The 21,419-nt window shown below is 46.2% G+C and overlaps 10 non-coding genes and 1 pseudogene across 10 annotated transcripts; all 11 read right to left on the bottom strand.

Annotated features, from left to right (window-relative positions):
* Positions 1-327: 327 nt before the first annotated feature.
* LOC142714656 (U2 spliceosomal RNA) lies at positions 328-518 on the bottom strand. The gene has a single exon (XR_012870800.1). It is a non-coding gene; the product is annotated as a U2 spliceosomal RNA (small nuclear RNA).
* Positions 519-1,398: 880 nt separating this feature from the next.
* Positions 1,399-1,589, bottom strand: LOC142714657 (U2 spliceosomal RNA). The gene has a single exon (XR_012870801.1). It is a non-coding gene; the product is annotated as a U2 spliceosomal RNA (small nuclear RNA).
* Positions 1,590-2,819: 1,230 nt separating this feature from the next.
* On the bottom strand, positions 2,820-3,010 carry LOC142714658 (U2 spliceosomal RNA). Its single transcript, XR_012870802.1, has one exon. It is a non-coding gene; the product is annotated as a U2 spliceosomal RNA (small nuclear RNA).
* Positions 3,011-4,240: 1,230 nt separating this feature from the next.
* LOC142714659 (U2 spliceosomal RNA) lies at positions 4,241-4,431 on the bottom strand. Its single transcript, XR_012870803.1, has one exon. It is a non-coding gene; the product is annotated as a U2 spliceosomal RNA (small nuclear RNA).
* A 1,234-nt stretch (positions 4,432-5,665) lies between these two features.
* On the bottom strand, positions 5,666-5,856 carry LOC142714660 (U2 spliceosomal RNA). The gene has a single exon (XR_012870804.1). It is a non-coding gene; the product is annotated as a U2 spliceosomal RNA (small nuclear RNA).
* Positions 5,857-7,090: 1,234 nt separating this feature from the next.
* On the bottom strand, positions 7,091-7,278 carry LOC142714679 (U2 spliceosomal RNA). Its single transcript, XR_012870820.1, has one exon. It is a non-coding gene; the product is annotated as a U2 spliceosomal RNA (small nuclear RNA).
* Positions 7,279-13,820: 6,542 nt separating this feature from the next.
* Positions 13,821-14,011, bottom strand: LOC142714661 (U2 spliceosomal RNA). Its single transcript, XR_012870805.1, has one exon. It is a non-coding gene; the product is annotated as a U2 spliceosomal RNA (small nuclear RNA).
* Positions 14,012-15,241: 1,230 nt separating this feature from the next.
* On the bottom strand, positions 15,242-15,432 carry LOC142714662 (U2 spliceosomal RNA). The gene has a single exon (XR_012870806.1). It is a non-coding gene; the product is annotated as a U2 spliceosomal RNA (small nuclear RNA).
* A 1,234-nt stretch (positions 15,433-16,666) lies between these two features.
* Positions 16,667-16,857, bottom strand: LOC142714663 (U2 spliceosomal RNA). Its single transcript, XR_012870807.1, has one exon. It is a non-coding gene; the product is annotated as a U2 spliceosomal RNA (small nuclear RNA).
* Positions 16,858-18,095: 1,238 nt separating this feature from the next.
* LOC142714665 (U2 spliceosomal RNA) lies at positions 18,096-18,286 on the bottom strand. Its single transcript, XR_012870809.1, has one exon. It is a non-coding gene; the product is annotated as a U2 spliceosomal RNA (small nuclear RNA).
* A 1,230-nt stretch (positions 18,287-19,516) lies between these two features.
* Positions 19,517-19,680, bottom strand: LOC142714674 (U2 spliceosomal RNA; annotated as a pseudogene).
* Between the last annotated feature and the right edge of the window lie 1,739 nt (positions 19,681-21,419).

The following is a 21,419-nucleotide window of genomic DNA, read 5'->3' on the forward strand; positions in this document are numbered from 1 at the left end:
ACTATTTGACTGTGGTGCTGCATCAATCAGTGGCTGGCTCAGGTGCAGCTCTTTAACTTACCTAAAAGGGAGGGCGGAGAGAAGACAAGGAAGGTGAATGAGCTGTTCCAATGTGAAATGCCGGAAACACAGACACACAGACGACACAAAACAAGAGGTGGCAATGTATTCATTAATTGCATTTAATCAATTAGCTCATTATCACTCATGCATTGTCCAACAGGTGTTGAAATAATGGGATTAAAAGGGGAGATCCCTTCAGAAAGACAGAAACAGTGGCAAACACAAAAAACACTTTTGGAATCTGATTTTAGTCAACACATAAGGAAAGGGTGCACCGGTCCTGGAAATACTGCAATACCAGGTCAATGCGTGGAGTGGACAGAGCAAGCTCTATTTCCATCTCCCTGTTCTAAAAATCCATTTAATATATGGTCCCCAGATAGGGGACGTATCAGATATTAAACTGATAAGAACAGATACTACACTTGATCTTAGCCAAAAGGCCGAGAAGCGATAACCCGAACGGGCCGCGCGTTGCCCGAGCCTGCCCGATACTGCTGTTCAGCCCTTGCAGCGATTCAGCCTACTTCTAGGCAATTCCATGGGGCCCTGCAGGCTCACACACTCACAGCTACACGGGAGGTGAATAAAGGCCGGAGAGGAAGCCAGACAGGATCACTCAGTGTTGCCTGAGAGGGCAACACTGCAACAGCCGGCCGCCAGGCTGTCTTTTTTTGCACAGCTAGTTGCCTCCAGGAGGCCACAAGAGGGAGACAAGGGACTGCAAAATGGAAAATAAGCATCCACCAACTTTACAGACAACTTCTCCTTGCTCCTACAACCTCCATCCTTGCACAGTTTGTTATTCTTCTAGGTAACATAGTAACAAATCCAAATTGCTGCTCTCTTTGTAGGCAAGCAAGGCTTTGTTGCAACTGCAATTCTTACTCCTTCTTGAAATGTAGGGACGACAGTACATTCCATCACATCCATCTAGTGTACACAGGTAGGTCCATTGTGGCGGGCGGGCGGCTTTAATGGCTGTTTGCTGTTCCCCTACTCCACTCCACTATTTGACTGTGGTGCTGCATCAATCAGTGGCTGGCTCAGGTGCAGCTCTTTAACTTACCTAAAAGGGAGGGCGGAGAGAAGACAAGGAAGGTGAATGAGCTGTTCCAATGTGAAATGCCGGAAACACAGACACACAGACGACACAAAACAAGAGGTGGCAATGTATTCATTAATTGCATTTAATCAATTAGCTCATTATCACTCATGCATTGTCCAACAGGTGTTGAAATAATGGGATTAAAAGGGGAGATCCCTTCAGAAAGACAGAAACAATGGCAAACACAAAAAACACTTTTGGAATCTGATTTTAGTCAACACATAAGGAAAGGGTGCACCGGTCCTGGAAATACTGCAATACCAGGTCAATGCGTGGAGTGGACAGAGCAAGCTCTATTTCCATCTCCCTGTTCTAAAAATCCATTTAATATATGGTCCCCAGATAGGGGACGTATCAGATATTAAACTGATAAGAACAGATACTACACTTGATCTTAGCCAAAAGGCCGAGAAGCGATAACCCGAACAGGCCGCGCGTTGCCCGAGCCTGCCCGATACTGCTGTTCAGCCCTTGCAGCGATTCAGCCTACTTCTAGGCAATTCCATGGGGCCCTGCAGGCTCACACACTCACAGCTACACGGGAGGTGAATAAAGGCCGGAGAGGAAGCCAGACAGGATTTGCTTCTTTTGCTTGCACCACAATGCAGTGCTGAAAGAGGAGGAATCTACATAAAAACGCCTTCCTGGCAACGCCCAAATGCCCTGCTGCCATGCAGATAAACACTGGCAGCGGCAGCAAGTGCATGCCCACAGCCACCCCTTGTTCCTTCACACCTTGTATCAGCTGTAATCCAGTCCAGTCCAGTGCTGCCTGCTGAGCAGCACTGACCAACACTGCCTGGGCCCAGGCTTTTATCTCTGAGGCCCCATTATGATGTCAGAAAGCTGGCTCTGGCTCCTCAGGGCTCCACTATGACACGTGCAAAGTTCAGTCTGAACTTTATATAAGACGGTGCGGCTCAGTCAGTCACTCAGTGTTGCCTGAGAGGGCAACACTGCAACAGCCGGCCGCCAGGCTGTCTTTTTTTGCACAGCTAGTTGCCTCCAGGAGGCCACAAGAGGGAGACAAGGGACTGCAAAATGGAAAATAAGCATCCACCAACTTTACAGACAACTTCTCCTTGCTCCTACAACCTCCATCCTTGCACAGTTTGTTATTCTTCTAGGTAACATAGTAACAAATCCAAATTGCTGCTCTCTTTGTAGGCAAGCAAGGCTTTGTTGCAACTGCAATTCTTACTCCTTCTTGAAATGTAGGGACGACAGTACATTCCATCACATCCATCTAGTGTACACAGGTAGGTCCATTGTGGCGGGCGGGCGGCTTTAATGGCTGTTTGCTGTTCCCCTACTCCACTCCACTATTTGACTGTGGTGCTGCATCAATCAGTGGCTGGCTCAGGTGCAGCTCTTTAACTTACCTAAAAGGGAGGGCGGAGAGAAGACAAGGAAGGTGAATGAGCTGTTCCAATGTGAAATGCCGGAAACACAGACACACAGACGACACAAAACAAGAGGTGGCAATGTATTCATTAATTGCATTTAATCAATTAGCTCATTATCACTCATGCATTGTCCAACAGGTGTTGAAATAATGGGATTAAAAGGGGAGATCCCTTCAGAAAGACAGAAACAATGGCAAACACAAGAAACACTTTTGGTATCTGATTTTAGTCAACACATAAGGAAAGGGTGCACCGGTCCTGGAAATACTGCAATACCAGGTCAATGCGTGGAGTGGACAGAGCAAGCTCTATTTCCATCTCCCTGTTCTAAAAATCCATTTAATATATGGTCCCCAGATAGGGGACGTATCAGATATTAAACTGATAAGAACAGATACTACACTTGATCTTAGCCAAAAGGCCGAGAAGCGATAACCCGAACAGGCCGCGCGTTGCCCGAGCCTGCCCGATACTGCTGTTCAGCCCTTGCAGCGATTCAGCCTACTTCTAGGCAATTCCATGGGGCCCTGCAGGCTCACACACTCACAGCTACACGGGAGGTGAATAAAGGCCGGAGAGGAAGCCAGACAGGATTTGCTTCTTTTGCTTGCACCACAATGCAGTGCTGAAAGAGGAGGAATCTACATAAAAACGCCTTCCTGGCAACGCCCAAATGCCCTGCTGCCATGCAGATAAACACTGGCAGCGGCAGCAAGTGCATGCCCACAGCCACCCCTTGTTCCTTCACCCCTTGTATCAGCTGTAATCCAGTCCAGTCCAGTGCTGCCTGCTGAGCAGCACTGACCAACACTGCCTGGGCCCAGGCTTTTATCTCTGAGGCCCCATTATGATGTCAGAAAGCTGGCTCTGGCTCCTCAGGGCTCCACTATGACACGTGCAAAGTTCCGTCTGAACTTTATATAAGACGGTGCGGCTCAGTCAGTCACTCAGTGTTGCCTGAGAGGGCAACACTGCAACAGCCGGCCGCCAGGCTGTCTTTTTTTGCACAGCTAGTTGCCTCCAGGAGGCCACAAGAGGGAGACAAGGGACTGCAAAATGGAAAATAAGCATCCACCAACTTTACAGACAACTTCTCCTTGCTCCTACAACCTCCATCCTTGCACAGTTTGTTATTCTTCTAGGTAACATAGTAACAAATCCAAATTTCTGCTCTCTTTGTAGGCAAGCAAGGCTTTGTTGCAACTGCAATTCTTACTCCTTCTTGAAATGTAGGGACGACAGTACATTCCATCACATCCATCTAGTGTACACAGGTAGGTCCATTGTGGCGGGCGGGCGGCTTTAATGGCTGTTTGCTGTTCCCCTACTCCACTCCACTATTTGACTGTGGTGCTGCATCAATCAGTGGCTGGCTCAGGTGCAGCTCTTTAACTTACCTAAAAGGGAGGGCGGAGAGAAGACAAGGAAGGTGAATGAGCTGTTCCAATGTGAAATGCCGGAAACACAGACACACAGACGACACAAAACAAGAGGTGGCAATGTATTCATTAATTGCATTTAATCAATTAGCTCATTATCACTCATGCATTGTCCAACAGGTGTTTAAATAATGGGATTAAAAGGGGAGATCCCTTCAGAAAGACAGAAACAGTGGCAAACACAAAAAACACTTTTGGAATCTGATTTTAGTCAACACATAAGGAAAGGGTGCACCGGTCCTGGAAATACTGCAATACCAGGTCAATGCGTGGAGTGGACAGAGCAAGCTCTATTTCCATCTCCCTGTTCTAAAAATCCATTTAATATATGGTCCCCAGATAGGGGACGTATCAGATATTAAACTGATAAGAACAGATACTACACTTGATCTTAGCCAAAAGGCCGAGAAGCGATAACCCGAACGGGCCGCGCGTTGCCCGAGCCTGCCCGATACTGCTGTTCAGCCCTTGCAGCGATTCAGCCTACTTCTAGGGAATTCCATGGGGCCCTGCAGGCTCACACACTCACAGCTACACGGGAGGTGAATAAAGGCCGGAGAGGAAGCCAGACAGGATTTGCTTCTTTTGCTTGCACCACAATGCAGTGCTGAAAGAGGAGGAATCTACATAAAAACGCCTTCCTGGCAACGCCCAAATGCCCTGCTGCCATGCAGATAAACACTGGCAGCGGCAGCAAGTGCATGCCCACAGCCACCCCTTGTTCCTTCACACCTTGTATCAGCTGTAATCCAGTCCAGTCCTGTGCTGCCTGCTGAGCAGCACTGACCAACACTGCCTGGGCCCAGGCTTTTATCTCTGAGGCCCCATTATGATGTCAGAAAGCTGGCTCTGGCTCCTCAGGGCTCCACTATGACACGTGCAAAGTTCCGTCTGAACTTTATATAAGACGGTGCGGCTCAGTCAGTCACTCAGTGTTGCCTGAGAGGGCAACACTGCAACAGCCGGCCGCCAGGCTGTCTTTTTTTGCACAGCTAGTTGCCTCCAGGAGGCCACAAGAGGGAGACAAGGGACTGCAAAATGGAAAATAAGCATCCACCAACTTTACAGACAACTTCTCCTTGCTCCTACAACCTCCATCCTTGCACAGTTTGTTATTCTTCTAGGTAACATAGTAACAAATCCAAATTGCTGCTCTCTTTGTAGGCAAGCAAGGCTTTGTTGCAACTGCAATTCTTACTCCTTCTTGAAATGTAGGGACGACAGTACATTCCATCACATCCATCTAGTGTACACAGGTAGGTCCATTGTGGCGGGCGGGCGGGCGGCTTTAATGGCTGTTTGCTGTTCCCCTACTCCACTCCACTATTTGACTGTGGTGCTGAATCAATCAGTGGCAGGCTCAGGTGCAGCTCTTTAACTTACCTAAAAGGGAGGGCGGAGAGAAGACAAGGAAGGTGAATGAGCTGTTCCAATGTGAAATGCCGGAAACACAGACACACAGACGACACAAAACAAGAGGTGGCAATGTATTCATTAATTGCATTTAATCAATTAGCTCATTATCACTCATGCATTGTCCAACAGGTGTTGAAATAATGGGATTAAAAGGGGAGATCCCTTCAGAAAGACAGAAACAATGGCAAACACAAAAAACACTTTTGGAATCTGATTTTAGTCAACACATAAGGAAAGGGTGCACCGGTCCTGGAAATACTGCAATACCAGGTCAATGCGTGGAGTGGACAGAGCAAGCTCTATTTCCATCTCCCTGTTCTAAAAATCCATTTAATATATGGTCCCCAGATAGGGGACGTATCAGATATTAAACTGATAAGAACAGATACTACACTTGATCTTAGCCAAAAGGCCGAGAAGCGATAACCCGAACGGGCCGCGCGTTGCCCGAGCCTGCCCGATACTGCTGTTCAGCCCTTGCAGCGATTCAGCCTACTTCTAGGCAATTCCATGGGGCCCTGCAGGCTCACACACTCACAGCTACACGGGAGGTGAATAAAGGCCGGAGAGGAAGCCAGACAGGATTTGCTTCTTTTGCTTGCACCACAATGCAGTGCTGAAAGATGAGGAATCTACATAAAAACGCCTTCCTGGCAACGCCCAAATGCCCTGCTGCCATGCAGATAAACACTGGCAGCGGCAGCAAGTGCATGCCCACAGCCACCCCTTGTTCCTTCACACCTTGTATCAGCTGTAATCCAGTCCAGTCCAGTGCTGCCTGCTGAGCAGCACTGACCAACACTGCCTGGGCCCAGGCTTTTATCTCTGAGGCCCCATTATGATGTCAGAAAGCTGGCTCTGGCTCCTCAGGGCTCCACTATGACACGTGCAAAGTTCCGTCTGAACTTTATATAAGACGGTGCGGCTCAGTCAGTCACTCAGTGTTGCCTGAGAGGGCAACACTGCAACAGCCGGCCGCCAGGCTGTCTTTTTTTGCACAGCTAGTTGCCTCCAGGAGGCCACAAGAGGGAGACAAGGGACTGCAAAATGGAAAATAAGCATCCACCAACTTTACAGACAACTTCTCCTTGCTCCTACAACCTCCATCCTTGCACAGTTTGTTATTCTTCTAGGTAACATAGCAACAAATCCAAATTGCTGCTCTCTTTGTAGGCAAGCAAGGCTTTGTTGCAACTGCAATTCTTACTCCTTCTTGAAATGTAGGGACGACAGTACATTCCATCACATCCATCTAGTGTACACAGGTAGGTCCATTGTGGCGGGCGGGCGGGCGGCTTTAATGGCTGTTTGCTGTTCCCCTACTCCACTCCACTATTTGACTGTGGTGCTGCATCAATCAGTGGCTGGCTCAGGTGCAGCTCTTTAACTTACCTAAAAGGGAGGGCGGAGAGAAGACAAGGAAGGTGAATGAGCTGTTCCAATGTGAAATGCCGGAAACACAGACACACAGACGACACAAAACAAGAGGTGGCAATGTATTCATTAATTGCATTTAATCAATTAGCTCATTATCACTCATGCATTGTCCAACAGGTGTTGAAATAATGGGATTAAAAGGGGAGATCCCTTCAGAAAGACAGAAACAATGGCAAACACAAAAAACACTTTTGGAATCTGATTTTAGTCAACACATAAGGAAAGGGTGCACCGGTCCTGGAAATACTGCAATACCAGGTCAATGCGTGGAGTGGACAGAGCAAGCTCTATTTCCATCTCCCTGTTCTAAAAATCCATTTAATATATGGTCCCCAGATAGGGGACGTATCAGATATTAAACTGATAAGAACAGATTTTTTTGAGTTGACTACCCCAACAAAGGAGGTAACCGTTTATTTAAAATTTTGAACAAATTTACAATAAATCAATACATTTCATCAAAAATTTACATAAATTTACAATCATGGTTTTTAATACAGATAAATACAAATTGTCAAATAAAAACAATTTATAAAAGGGCACTTGGTGGCATCATATTATGGAACTCCATTCACTTAAAAACCATTTTCTACATAAAACAGGAGAGAGTTTTTTATCTAAAAGAAAATATTTGTACATTTCATTAAGACAAATGGCTAAAACATCTTCCACAGCTAAAACTTCATGCTTAAATAATAAAATGTTTCTGGCCGCCCACAGAGCTGCTTTTACGCAGTTGGTGATCTTCCATGCCATCATTTTTCGAGTCTGTGTTGGGCATTCCAGGCATCCATATAAAACGCCATCACTTGTGTATCTCCGAAGTCCTGTAATCTTCTGTACCAAGGGGAGGATTCTTGTCCATATCAATTGCGCGTAAAAACATTCCCAGAATAGGTGGTAGACTGTCTCGTCATCTCTACATCCTCCCCTTGGACACGCAGCCGAGTTGGTCAGTCCCCTTCGATGCTGGAATGCCCGGCATGGAAGACACTCGTGGGCACAGCTCCAGGCCAGATCTTTCTGTGGGTTAAAAAGATATTTAGCGCTCACCATCTTCCATATTTCTTTGCATTTTTGTTCATTAAAATTACTGATGGGAGCTACTAAAACATTTTCTTTTATCTTTTTTAAAATTCCTTTACTATTTTTTACTTCGTTAATATTTTTGTCTTTTAAGTTAAAAAGGTTTACAATTTTTTCTAAAATCTTATACTGGCCAGAAAGGTTAAAAGCATACGGGGAGCTTAAAACCGTGGAGAACCAACCGTTCCTCCTCATAAAATAACCTGTGTTAAAACGTATAAAATATGACCAGTAATGTTCCTTAAAAACTGCATTAAGACATAAAGTAAAAAATTTTATTAAAAGGAATGCTTTTATATCGGGGAAATCTTTCCCCCCCATTGGTTTGGGTAATATTACCTTCTCTCTCCTGAGCTTTTCCATCCTGGAGTTCCATAAAAATGTAAAACATGCTTTAATTATTTTTTTCAATAAAATCTCAGGGGGAGGGAATACCATACTTAAATATAATAAAATAGGTAAAATCACCATTTTTGTAATTAAAACCTTTCCCTCCATTGTTAACTTTCTCATGTTCCACATGCAAATTTTCTGATTGACTTTTTGTGCCACCAAGTCCCAACTGGTAAAACCATTATTTGACTCATTGAAGGAGACTCCTAAAATTTGTACAGACTCTGACACAGGGACTGGAATGTCCATTAAAACCATTTTGCCGATATTTAAGATGTTACTTTTATTAAAATTTACTAAAAAACCGGAGGAGCAACAGAATTGGTAAATCTGTTTAAAAGATTTCTGTAATGACAGGGTGTCCCTGCAAAGGACCGCGACATCGTCCATGTACCCCACCACTTTAGCCTCTAGTCCCCCCCCGCCCGGCAGGGGGACTCCGCTTATCTGCTTATCCTTTCTTAACCTGCAGAGTAGAGGCTCGATCGCACAAATAAAAAGTAGTGGGGACAAGGGACACCCCTGCTTCACTCCGGAATTTAAAAGGACATCCTGTGTCTTAAAACCCTTTACTAAAATTTTGCTAGTACAATTTTCATAAAAGGCCTTCAGAGACTGTAAAAAACCTTCCGGTATACCCATTTTTTCTAAAACCTTAAAAAGATAAAAATGTGACACTCTATCGAAGGCTTTCTCAAAATCTATAGATAAAATTGCCATTTTACCTCCTCTCTCTTTCGTGTCACTGATCACATCTTTTAAAAGGTTTAAATTATCCCATATACTCCTCCCGGGTATCCCACAGACCTGATTGGAGTGTATGATCTGGCCTATCACTGCTTTTAATCTGTTCGCACATATCTTCGCCATTACTTTGTAGTCAGAGTTTAGCAAAGTGATAGGCCTCCAATTTTTAATGTCTGTTTTGTCCCCCTTTTTGTAAAGCAGGGACACTTCGCCTTTCTTCCAGGACCCTGGGAGGGCTTTTGTTCTAAAAACTTGGGTAAAAAGAGGGTGGAGATCCTCTTTTAAAATACCATAAAATATAACATAGAATTCTATAGGTATACCGTCAGGGCCAGGGACTTTACCTGTTTTAAAACTCTTTGTAGTTTCTAAAATCTCCTGTTCCGTAATATCCTGTAATAAAAACACTTGGGAAGCAGGATTTAAAACAGCATCCACCTCCTTCAATGAGTCATTCATAAAATCAACATCAACATGTTTTGTATTAAAAAGATCCGCATAAAAACCGTGCACCTTTTTTAAAATGTTTTGGGTATTTGTTTCCCCATCTATCTCATTTAACAGGGTATGCTTATCATTTATTTTCTTGAAGAAGTACCTGGAGCAGGTCTCATTTTCTTCAAGATGTTTTACCTTAGAGCGAAAGATTATCTCCTTTCCCCTCTGCTCCAGGCACTGGGAGATTTCTTTTTTAATTTCGGTGATCTCCTTCTCCACCTGCATACCCTGTTCTCTGAACTTGTATTGGGTCTGCAGACGGGTATTTAAATTAGCATAAAATTCAGATTTCTCTTTTGCTTTCTTCATCCCAGCTTTAATAAAAAAATCTTTTATCTTTATTTTCATTTTTTCCCACCAGGAAACAATTAACATATTGGGATGTCTTACCCGTCTGCAGCCCTTATAAAAGGTGATAAAATCGGATAAAATTTGCGGATCCTCTAAAAGGGATACGTTTAATTTCCAGGCTTTCTTCGGAGTTCTCCTTTGATCGTTCAAATTAACTTTAAAATATAAAAGTTTATGGTCAGAAAACACGTTAGAATTAAGATCACATTTAAAAGGCAGTATTTGATAAGAGCAAAAAATAAAATCAATCCTGGAGCTGCAGTTTACATTGCTCCAGGTGACGCCGTCCTCTTCCGGTAGATCCCTATTGCATTTTTTAAAAACATCAGTAAGTTTAAAATCCACTGTAATATCTTTTAAAATAGACGGGGTTTTATCATAGTTTCGACTTACTGAATTAGAGAACCGGCGTTCCCCCTTTAAAATACAATTAAAATCACCAGCTAAAATAAGTGGTTCTGAATCATTGATAAAAAGGGGTAAAATTTCTAGCATTTTTGCTCTTTCTTTTTTGTCTGTAGAACCATAAAAGTTTAAAAACTGCCATCTAACACCGTTTCTAAAAGCTTTGACCATTAAAATTCTGCCTGGTAAAATTTCATAAAAACGATCAATTAAAACGTTCCCTTTGAATAAAATGGCGACACCTGCGGCTTTTGATTCATTGGACCCGGACCACACTGAAGGTCCGAGTCTCCAGTCTTCCTCATATTTTTTATAATTCATGCGGTGAGGTATGCAGCATTCCTGTAGAAAAAACACTGAGGCGGTAAAAACAGAAAGGTAGTTGAAAAGGGCAGCTCTTCTTGTCTGTGAGTGCACGCTTCTTACATTAAGGGAAAGACCACATAACTCAGCCATGAGGAAAAGGGAGAGAGACAGTCTATTTTTATCTTACCCGAGGAGGCCTCAGCAGTCCTCCGCGTCGCCAGACACCCCACTCGAGCTCTCATCATCATATTTCCTCGAGTCAAATGTACGCATCGATGAGGTTTGAGAGGAAGACCCGTCACTCAGCTGACCCCCCATACCTAAGGCGCTTCTTGAAAATGGGTCCCAGACGGACTCAACGGGTAAGATTCCGCAATCTTTGGCAGCGTCCTCCCCTTCTATAGGGGCAGGAATCGCGCTTCTGGACGTCTCAGGGACCACGCTTACCTCGGAGGCAGCTGTCCCTATATCCCCCAACTGTCTGGAAGGGGGGGGACCTTCAGTTGTCGCTTCCGGGGGCACGTCAACTGGTTTCCCTGCCTTCAACCTGGCAGGTACTCCCATCGGCACCCCCGCTGCCACCTCCGAGTACGCCCTACGTCTCTTAGTGAGCGCTGCCGCTCCGCCCGGGACCTCTGCCTCAGGTACAGGCTGACCCAGCATCTCTTGCAGGCCAGTAGGATCAGCTTCATCCGAACTATCCTGCGCCCCAGTCTCCTGGGGGGGCTCTTTCGTCCGCTGATCACTGGCTCTGCGTTTTTGTCGCCTCTGCTCTTTAGGGTCACCTGTTTGGGGGGGTCTGCTGGAGGTATCCATTTCGTCTTGCTCACCTCCTTGGGGTTCCTCTCTTTGTACGGGGGTGATCTGGCCTGCGGGCCGCTCGGGACGCCTTGGCCGGTCCTCAGGTTGTTCCAACTCCTTAGATCTGTGGGGACAAGTAGCATAGAGGTGACCAACTCGGCTGCAAAAACGGCACCTTTTCCCCAGAGGGCAAGTTTTGGTCTCGTGCTCAGAGCTGCCGCAGTTCCTACAGGTGCTGTCACAAGACTCCTTGGTGTGACCGTACTTTTGGCACTTCCTACAGAATGGAGGCATCCCTGAAAAATAAAAGTCTCCGGCCATATCACCTATTTTAAAACGTGCTGGCGGCAACATTATCCCTCCTGTAAAATTGGCATCTTTATAACATGTTACATTAAATCTCCACTTTGAGGTCCATACACCAACCTCATTCATGACTTTGCCAATACATTTCACAGTTTTAAAATAAGGGAATAAAAAGGACATCACTTCTTTTAAGTCGGCAAAAGGGCAGTACATCTTTATAACTATCATTTTAGTGATGTCCATAACGTGCTCATAAAAATCAACACCGTCCAGTCTCGGGTCATTTTTTACCGTATAAGCCGCCAGCAGATCTCGGAATACTCCATTCTGTATGAAAGTAACGTCGTATGTCCTCCTTCTTGGGTAATCCTGCACCGCCAAAATTTCTCGCTTCTGGATGTTGAAGATACCAACAAGTACGGTCTCCACCACGAATTTTAAGCCGCAGGTCGTCGCCTTCTCCTCCGATAGCACTACACGAATTGTGTTTTTAATCCGGGCATAAGCCGGTATCTCACATGGATCCTCGTCCATGGTGAGTAAGGTTTTTTTGGGATCGTTACGCTACTCCTTAGTAGGCGCAACTTTGGGCGCAACTCCCCTTTTCGGTCGAAACCTACACGGGGGTATATGGATCGCAACCCGTTGCTCAGGACTAAGCCTCTCTCCCAAATAGCAGCACGGGGGTGAAGTCCAGGCGAACCTGGACGATCCCCCGAGGCCGAGAGAGAGGGTACCTGAGCACCTCCTAACCAAGACCAGGCAGCACTGACTACAAGTAACCAGCACTACACTTGATCTCAGCCAGAAGGCCGAGAAGCGATAACCCGAACGGGCCGCGCATTGCCCGAGCCTGCCCGATACTGCTGTTCAGCCCTTGCAGCGATTCAGCCTACTTCTAGGCAATTCCATGGGGCCCTGCAGGCTCACACACTCACAGCTACACGGGAGGTGAATAAAGGCCGGAGAGGAAGCCAAACAAGATTTGCTTCTTTTGCTTGCACCACAATGCAGTGCTGAAAGAGGAGGAATCTACATAAAAACGCCTTCCTGGCAACGCCCAAATGCCCTGCTGCCATGCAGATAAACACTGGCAGCGGCAGCAAGTGCATGCCCACAGCCACCCCTTGTTCCTTCACACCTTGTATCAGCTGTAATCCAGTCCAGTCCTGTGCTGCCTGCTGAGCAGCACTGACCAACACTGCCTGGGCCCAGGCTTTTATCTCTGAGGCCCCATTATGATGTCAGAAAGCTGGCTCTGGCTCCTCAGGGCTCCACTATGACACGTGCAAAGTTCCGTCTGAACTTTATATAAGACGGTGCGGCTCAGTCAGTCACTCAGTGTTGCCTGAGAGGGCAACACTGCAACAGCCGGCCGCCAGGCTGTCTTTTTTTGCACAGCTAGTTGCCTCCAGGAGGCCACAAGAGGGAGACAAGGGACTGCAAAATGGAAAATAAGCATCCACCAACTTTACAGACAACTTCTCCTTGCTCCTACAACCTCCATCCTTGCACAGTTTGTTATTCTTCTAGGTAACATAGTAACAAATCCAAATTGCTGCTCTCTTTGTAGGCAAGCAAGGCTTTGTTGCAACTGCAATTCTTACTCCTTCTTGAAATGTAGGGACGACAGTACATTCCATCACATCCATCTAGTGTACACAGGTAGGTCCATTGTGGCGGGCGGGCGGGCGGCTTTAATGGCTGTTTGCTGTTCCCCTACTCCACTCCACTATTTGACTGTGGTGCTGAATCAATCAGTGGCAGGCTCAGGTGCAGCTCTTTAACTTACCTAAAAGGGAGGGCGGAGAGAAGACAAGGAAGGTGAATGAGCTGTTCCAATGTGAAATGCCGGAAACACAGACACACAGACGACACAAAACAAGAGGTGGCAATGTATTCATTAATTGCATTTAATCAATTAGCTCATTATCACTCATGCATTGTCCAACAGGTGTTGAAATAATGGGATTAAAAGGGGAGATCCCTTCAGAAAGACAGAAACAATGGCAAACACAAAAAACACTTTTGGAATCTGATTTTAGTCAACACATAAGGAAAGGGTGCACCGGTCCTGGAAATACTGCAATACCAGGTCAATGCGTGGAGTGGACAGAGCAAGCTCTATTTCCATCTCCCTGTTCTAAAAATCCATTTAATATATGGTCCCCAGATAGGGGACGTATCAGATATTAAACTGATAAGAACAGATACTACACTTGATCTTAGCCAAAAGGCCGAGAAGCGATAACCCGAACGGGCCGCGCGTTGCCCGAGCCTGCCCGATACTGCTGTTCAGCCCTTGCAGCGATTCAGCCTACTTCTAGGCAATTCCATGGGGCCCTGCAGGCTCACACACTCACAGCTACACGGGAGGTGAATAAAGGCCGGAGAGGAAGCCAGACAGGATTTGCTTCTTTTGCTTGCACCACAATGCAGTGCTGAAAGATGAGGAATCTACATAAAAACGCCTTCCTGGCAACGCCCAAATGCCCTGCTGCCATGCAGATAAACACTGGCAGCGGCAGCAAGTGCATGCCCACAGCCACCCCTTGTTCCTTCACACCTTGTATCAGCTGTAATCCAGTCCAGTCCAGTGCTGCCTGCTGAGCAGCACTGACCAACACTGCCTGGGCCCAGGCTTTTATCTCTGAGGCCCCATTATGATGTCAGAAAGCTGGCTCTGGCTCCTCAGGGCTCCACTATGACACGTGCAAAGTTCCGTCTGAACTTTATATAAGACGGTGCGGCTCAGTCAGTCACTCAGTGTTGCCTGAGAGGGCAACACTGCAACAGCCGGCCGCCAGGCTGTCTTTTTTTGCACAGCTAGTTGCCTCCAGGAGGCCACAAGAGGGAGACAAGGGACTGCAAAATGGAAAATAAGCATCCACCAACTTTACAGACAACTTCTCCTTGCTCCTACAACCTCCATCCTTGCACAGTTTGTTATTCTTCTAGGTAACATAGTAACAAATCCAAATTGCTGCTCTCTTTGTAGGCAAGCAAGGCTTTGTTGCAACTGCAATTCTTACTCCTTCTTGAAATGTAGGGACGACAGTACATTCCATCACATCCATCTAGTGTACACAGGTAGGTCCATTGTGGCGGGCGGGCGGCTTTAATGGCTGTTTGCTGTTCCCCTACTCCACTCCACTATTTGACTGTGGTGCTGCATCAATCAGTGGCTGGCTCAGGTGCAGCTCTTTAACTTACCTAAAAGGGAGGGCGGAGAGAAGACAAGGAAGGTGAATGAGCTGTTCCAATGTGAAATGCCGGAAACACAGACACACAGACGACACAAAACAAGAGGTGGCAATGTATTCATTAATTGCATTTAATCAATTAGCTCATTATCACTCATGCATTGTCCAACAGGTGTTGAAATAATGGGATTAAAAGGGGAGATCCCTTCAGAAAGACAGAAACAGTGGCAAACACAAAAAACACTTTTGGAATCTGATTTTAGTCAACACATAAGGAAAGGGTGCACCGGTCCTGGAAATACTGCAATACCAGGTCAATGCGTGGAGTGGACAGAGCAAGCTCTATTTCCATCTCCCTGTTCTAAAAATCCATTTAATATATGGTCCCCAGATAGGGGACGTATCAGATATTAAACTGATAAGAACAGATACTACACTTGATCTTAGCCAAAAGGCCGAGAAGCGATAACCCGAACGGGCCGCGCGTTGCCCGAGCCTGCCCGATACTGCTGTTCAGCCCTTGCAGCGATTCAGCCTACTTCTAGGCAATTCCATGGGGCCCTGCAGGCTCACACACTCACAGCTACACGGGAGGTGAATAAAGGCCGGAGAGGAAGCCAGACAGGATTTGCTTCTTTTGCTTGCACCACAATGCAGTGCTGAAAGAGGAGGAATCTACATAAAAACGCCTTCCTGGCAACGCCCAAATGCCCTGCTGCCATGCAGATAAACACTGGCAGCGGCAGCAAGTGCATGCCCACAGCCACCCCTTGTTCCTTCACACCTTGTATCAGCTGTAATCCAGTCCAGTCCAGTGCTGCCTGCTGAGCAGCACTGACCAACACTGCCTGGGCCCAGGCTTTTATTTCTGAGGCCCCATTATGATGTCAGAAAGCTGGCTCTGGCTCCTCAGGGCTCCACTATGACACGTGCAAAGTTCCGTCTGAACTTTATATAAGACGGTGCGGCTCAGTCAGTCACTCAGTGTTGCCTGAGAGGGCAACACTGCAACAGCCGGCCGCCAGGCTGTCTTTTTTTGCACAGCTAGTTGCCTCCAGGAGGCCACAAGAGGGAGACAAGGGACTGCAAAATGGAAAATAAGCATCCACCAACTTTACAGACAACTTCTCCTTGCTCCTACAACCTCCATCCTTGCACAGTTTGTTATTCTTCTAGGTAACATAGTAACAAATCCAAATTGCTGCTCTCTTTGTAGGCAAGCAAGGCTTTGTTGCAACTGCAATTCTTACTCCTTCTTGAAATGTAGGGACGACAGTACATTCCATCACATCCATCTAGTGTACACAGGTAGGTTCATTGTGGCGGGCGGGCGGGCGGCTTTAATGGCTGTTTGCTGTTCCCCTACTCCACTCCACTATTTGACTGTGGTGCTGCATCAATCAGTGGCTGGCTCAGGTGCAGCTCTTTAACTTACCTAAAAGGGAGGGCGGAGAGAAGACAAGGAAGGTGAATGAGCTGTTCCAATGTGAAATGCCGGAAACACAGACACACAGACGACACAAAACAAGAGGTGGCAATGTATTCATTAATTGCATTTAATCAATTAGCTCATTATCACTCATGCATTGTCCAACAGGTGTTGAAATAATGGGCTTAAAAGGGGAGATCCCTTCAGAAAGACAGAAACAGTGGCAAACACAAAAAACACTTTTGGAATCTGATTTTAGTCAACACATAAGGAAAGGGTGCACCGGTCCTGGAAATACTGCAATACCAGGTCAATGCGTGGAGTGGACAGAGCAAGCTCTATTTCCATCTCCCTGTTCTAAAAATCCATTTAATATATGGTCCCCAGATAGGGGACGTATCAGATATTAAACTGATAAGAACAGATACTACACTTGATCTTAGCCAAAAGGCCGAGAAGCGATAACCCGAACGGGCCGCGCGTTGCCCGAGCCTGCCCGATACTGCTGTTCAGCCCTTGCAGCGATTCAGCCTACTTCTAGGCAATTCCATGGGGCCCTGCAGGCTCACACACTCACAGCTACACGGGAGGTGAATAAAGGCCGGAGAGGAAGCCAGACAGGATTTGCTTCTTTTGCTTGCACCACAATGCAGTGCTGAAAGAGGAGGAATCTACATAAAAACGCCTTCCTGGCAACGCCCAAATGCCCTGCTGCCATGCAGATAAACACTGGCAGCGGCAGCAAGTGCATGCCCACAGCCACCCCTTGTTCCTTCACACCTTGTATCAGCTGTAATCCAGTCCAGTCCAGTGCTGCCTGCTGAGCAGCACTGACCAACACTGCCTGGGCCCAGGCTTTTATCTCTGAGGCCCCATTATGATGTCAGAAAGCTGGCTCTGGCTCCTCAGGGCTCCACTATGACACGTGCAAAGTTCCGTCTGAACTTTATATAAGACGGTGCGGCTCAGTCAGTCACTCAGTGTTGCCTGAGAGGGCAACACTGCAACAGCCGGCCGCCAGGCTGTCTTTTTTTGCACAGCTAGTTGCCTCCAGGAGGCCACAAGAGGGAGACAAGGGACTGCAAAATGGAAAATAAGCATCCACCAACTTTACAGACAACTTCTCCTTGCTCCTACAACCTCCATCCTTGCACAGTTTGTTATTCTTCTAGGTAACATAGTAACAAATCCAAATTGCTGCTCTCTTTGTAGGCAAGCAAGGCTTTGTTGCAACTGCAATTCTTACTCCTTCTTGAAATGTAGGGACGACAGTACATTCCATCACATCCATCTAGTGTACACAGGTAGGTTCATTGTGGCGGGCGGGCGGGCGGGCGGCTTTAATGGCTGTTTGCTGTTCCCCTACTCCACTCCACTATTTGACTGTGGTGCTGCATCAATCAGTGGCTGGCTCAGGTGCAGCTCTTTAACTTACCTAAAAGGGAGGGCGGAGAGAAGACAAGGAAGGTGAATGAGCTGTTCCAATGTGAAATGCCGGAAACACAGACACACAGACGACACAAAACAAGAGGTGGCAATGTATTCATTAATTGCATTTAATCAATTAACTCATTATCACTCATGCATTGTCCAACAGGTGTTGAAATAATGGGATTAAAAGGGGAGATCCCTTCAGAAAGACAGAAACAATGGCAAACACAAAAAACACTTTTGGAATCTGATTTTAGTCAACACATAAGGAAAGGGTGCACCGGTCCTGGAAATACTGCAATACCAGGTCAATGCGTGGAGTGGACAGAGCAAGCTCTATTTCCATCTCCCTGTTCTAAAAATCCATTTAATATATGGTCCCCAGATAGGGGACGTATCAGATATTAAACTGATAAGAACAGATACTACACTTGATCTTAGCCAAAAGGCCGAGAAGCGATAACCCGAACGGGCCGCGCGTTGCCCGAGCCTGCCCGATACTGCTGTTCAGCCCTTGCAGCGATTCAGCCTACTTCTAGGCAATTCCATGGGGCCCTGCAGGCTCACACACTCACAGCTACACGGGAGGTGAATAAAGGCCGGAGAGGAAGCCAGACAGGATTTGCTTCTTTTGCTTGCACCACAATGCAGTGCTGAAAGAGGAGGAATCTACATAAAAACGCCTTCCTGGCAACGCCCAAATGCCCTGCTGCCATGCAGATAAACACTGGCAGCGGCAGCAAGTGCATGCCCACAGCCACCCCTTGTTCCTTCACACCTTGTATCAGCTGTAATCCAGTCCAGTCCAGTGCTGCCTGCTGAGCAGCACTGACCAACACTGCCTGGGCCCAGGCTTTTATCTCTGAGGCCCCATTATGATGTCAGAAAGCTGGCTCTGGCTCCTCAGGGCTCCACTATGACACGTGCAAAGTTCCGTTTGAACTTTATATAAGACGGTGCGACTCAGTCAGTCACTCAGTGTTGCCTGAGAGGGCAACACTGCAACAGCCGGCCGCCAGGCTGTCTTTTTTTGCACAGCTAGTTGCCTCCAGGAGGCCACAAGAGGGAGACAAGGGACTGCAAAATGGAAAATAAGCATCCACCAACTTTACAGACAACTTCTCCTTGCTCCTACAACCTCCATCCTTGCACAGTTTGTTATTCTTCTAGGTAACATAGTAACAAATCCAAATTGCTGCTCTCTTTGTAGGCAAGCAAGGCTTTGTTGCAACTGCAATTCTTACTCCTTCTTGAAATGTAGGGACGACAGTACATTCCATCACATCCATCTAGTGTACACAGGTAGGTCCATTGTGGCGGGCGGGAGGCTTTAATGGCTGTTTGCTGTTCCCCTACTCCACTCCACTATTTGACTGTGGTGCTACATCAATCAGTGGCTGGCTCACGTGCAGCTCTTTAACTTACCTAAAAGGGAGGGCGGAGAGAAGACAAGGAAGGTGAATGAGCTGTTCCAATGTGAAATGCCGGAAACACAGACACACAGACGACACAAAACAAGAGGTGGCAATGTATTCATTAATTGCATTTAATCAATTAGCTCATTATCACTCATGCATTGTCCAACAGGTGTTGAAATAATGGGATTAAAAGGGGAGATCCCTTCAGAAAGACAGAAACAATGGCAAACACAAAAAACACTTTTGGAATCTGATTTTAGTCAACACATAAGGAAAGGGTGCACCGGTCCTGGAAATACTGCAATACCAGGTCAATGCGTGGAGTGGACAGAGCAAGCTCCATTTAATATATGGTCCCCAGATAGGGGACGTATCAGATATTAAACTGATAAGAAGAGATACTACACTTGATCTTAGCCAAAAGGCCGAGAAGCGATAACCCGAACGGGCCGCGCGTTGCCCGAGCCTGCCCGATACTGCTGTTCAGCCCTTGCAGCGATTCAGCCTACTTCTAGGCAATTCCATGGGGCCCTGCAGGCTCACACACTCACAGCTACACGGGAGGTGAATAAAGGCCGGAGAGGAAGCCAGACAGGATTTGCTTCTTTTGCTTGCACCACAATGCAGTGCTGAAAGAGGAGGAATCTACATAAAAACGCCTTCCTGGCAACGCCCAAATGCCCTGCTGCCATGCAGATAAACACTGGCAGCGGCAGCAAGTGCATGCCCACAGCCACCCCTTGTTCCTTCACACCTTTTGAGGGGCTATTGAGGGACTATATACAGGATTATGTGACAATAAATAGCATTATAAGTGACAGCCAGCACGGTTTTACTAAGGACAGAAGTTGTCAAACTAACCTAATCTGTTTTTATGAAGAGGTGAGCAGAAGTCTAGACAGAGGGGCCGCTGTGGATTTAGTGTTTTTGGACTTTGCAAAGGCATTTGACACTGTCCCCCATAGACGCCTAATGGGTAAATTAAGGACTATAGGTTTAGAAAATATAGTTTGTAATTGGATTGAGAATTGGCTCAAGGACCGTATCCAGAGGGTTGTGGTCAATGATTCCTTCTCTGAATGGTCCCCGGTTATAAGTGGTGTACCCCAGGGTTCAGTGCTGGGACCACTATTATTCAACTTATTTATTAATGATATAGAGGAAGGGATTAATAGCACTATTTCTATTTTTGCAGATGACACCAAGCTATGTAATATAGTTCAGACTATGGAAGATGTTCATGAATTACAGGCAGATTTAAACAAACTAAGTGTTTGGGCGTCCACTTGGCAGATGAAGTTTAATGTAGATAAATGTAAAGTTATGCATCTTGGTACCAACAACCTGCATGCATCATATGTCCTAGGGGGCGCTACACTGGCGGATTCACTTGTTGAGAAGGATCTGGGTGTACTTGTAAATCATAAACTCAATAACAGCATGCAGTGTCAATCAGCTGCTTCAAAGGCCAGCAGGATATTGTCGTGTATTAAAAGAGGCATGGACTCGCGGGACAGGGATGTAATATTACCACTTTACAAAGCATTAGTGAGGCCTCATCTAGAATATGCAGTTCAGTTCTGGGCTCCAGTTCATAGAAAGGATGCCCTGGAGTTGGAAAAAATACAAAGAAGAGCAATGAAGCTAATAAGGGGCATGGAGAATCTAAGTTATGAGGAAAGATTGAAAGAATTAAACCTATTTAGCCTTGAAAAAAGAAGACTAAGGGGGGACATGATTAACTTATATAAATATATTAATGGCACATACAAAAAATATGGTGAAATCCTGTTCCTTGTAAAACCCCCTCAAAAAACAAGGGGCACTCCCTCCGTCTGGAGAAAAAAAGGTTCAAGCTGCAGAGGCGACAAGGCTTCTTTACAGTAAGAACGGTGAATTTATGGAATAGCCTACCGCAGGAGCTGGTCACAGCAGGGACAGTAGATGGCTTTAAAAAAGGGTTAGATAATTTCCTAGAACAAAAAAATATTAGCTCCTATGTGTAGAAATTTTTACCTTCCCCTTTCCCATCTCTTGGTTCAACTTAATGGACATGTGTCTTTTTTCAACCGTACAAACTATGTAACTATGTAACTATGTAACTATGTAACTTAGGGTATGTTCACTCGACTTATTTTCGGCCGTTTTTCGGGCCATAAACACCCGAAAAATGGCC

This window comes from Rhinoderma darwinii, unplaced genomic scaffold (genome assembly GCF_050947455.1).
Source record: "Rhinoderma darwinii isolate aRhiDar2 unplaced genomic scaffold, aRhiDar2.hap1 Scaffold_4425, whole genome shotgun sequence".
In the NCBI taxonomy this organism is placed as follows: Eukaryota; Metazoa; Chordata; class Amphibia; order Anura; family Rhinodermatidae; genus Rhinoderma; species Rhinoderma darwinii.